The sequence below is a fragment of the Halyomorpha halys genome, unplaced genomic scaffold (assembly GCF_000696795.3).
Source record: "Halyomorpha halys isolate HHAL.00 unplaced genomic scaffold, Hhal_1.1 Scaffold5122.1, whole genome shotgun sequence".
Taxonomy (NCBI): Eukaryota; Metazoa; Arthropoda; class Insecta; order Hemiptera; family Pentatomidae; genus Halyomorpha; species Halyomorpha halys.
In genome coordinates, this window is record NW_027104934.1 from 759 (window position 1) to 2,096 (window position 1,338).

The 1,338-nt window shown below is 34.5% G+C and overlaps 1 long non-coding RNA gene across 1 annotated transcript; it reads left to right on the forward strand.

The window, feature by feature from the left end:
* The first annotated feature begins 567 nt into the window (after positions 1–567).
* Positions 568–1,309, forward strand: LOC136795481 (uncharacterized). The gene is made up of 2 exons (XR_010843107.1): positions 568–1,040; positions 1,098–1,309. It is a non-coding gene; the product is annotated as an uncharacterized lncRNA (long non-coding RNA).
* The last annotated feature ends 29 nt before the right edge of the window (positions 1,310–1,338 follow it).

The window sequence follows — 1,338 nt, forward strand, 5'->3', positions numbered from 1 at the left end:
GTTGATAATTTAACACATCAATAATGTTGCTAATTAATTCAGAATTGAAATTTCCAATTTTGTCCACTGATTTTCATTTCATCGGTTATTTTTTTAAACTTATTAATTTTATTTTTTGGATTACTCAACACTACAGCAGGTTAAAGTAAAAATATATGTCTTAGAATTAAGGGAATAGGTACGTATGGCAATATCATTTTGAGCATAAAGATAGAATTATAAATAAACTGCAATCAATGTTATTTTAATCTAATCTCATTGTTGTCTTTTAACTTATATAAAATGTTAGTTGTTTCCCACTCAGGTGAGACTTAAGCATTTAATCATTATACTAACTTGATCCACTTTCTCTCTCAAAACTCCTTTCGCAGAGAAGTTTTTTGAAAAACAGTGGTGAATTTGTACGTGTATGAGCGCTATGGAATTATGACTACTTTACAGTGCTGTGTAGCAATCTAATGTTTAGTATTTGAATTAGATAATTGAGTAAATGAAATGTTTCTGTTCGAGTTAAGATGTTATTGGTATGATAAATACTATGGCATTAATAATATTTGATAATTCACTGCTAATAATGGCATGATATTTATTTTCTAGACTTTCTAAATCATATTTCTTGATCTATCGAGTCTAGATCGATAATGCAAATCTAAATTACAGCAACTTGTGGAACTATTAAAACTTTGTTCAACAAGCAGTTAAACGTCACTACTAAACAAAACCTTCTAAATAACTATTCAGATATTCTGAGTTGTTAACATTTAAATCATCCCTGGCTTTATTAAATTATTAAATAAGTAGGGTTATTGGTTATCATTACAAAAGTTAGAAATGCAAGTAACATTCTTTCCTCAAGACAGTTTAAGGCGAAAAATTGGGTAAAGATTCCATATTTTCACTAATTCCACTCGTTAACGGATATATTTATATAAAAATATTTTAGGCAGGATAATTTTAGTTAGAAATCAGGATGTTTTATTTCTTAGAAAAAATTTGCTATGTGGGGTTAGGATATTAAGCTTCTGGTGCTGGAACTTCAGGTTCAGCTGCAGGTGCTTCAGGTTCTACTGCTGGTTCTTCAGCCGCAGGTGCTTCAGGTTCTGGTTCTGGGGCCTCAGTTTCAGGTTCTGGTACTGGGGGTTCAGGTTCTGGTTCTGGGGCTGGAGCCTCAGTTTCAGGTTCTGGTTCTGGGGCTGGGGCCTCAGTTTCAGGTTCTGGTACTGGGGGTTCAGGTTCTGGTTCTGGGGCTGGTGCTTCTGTTTCAGGTTCTGGTACTGGTGGTTCAGGTTCTGGTTCCGGGGCTGGTGCTTCTGTTTCAGGTTCTGGTACTGGTGGTTC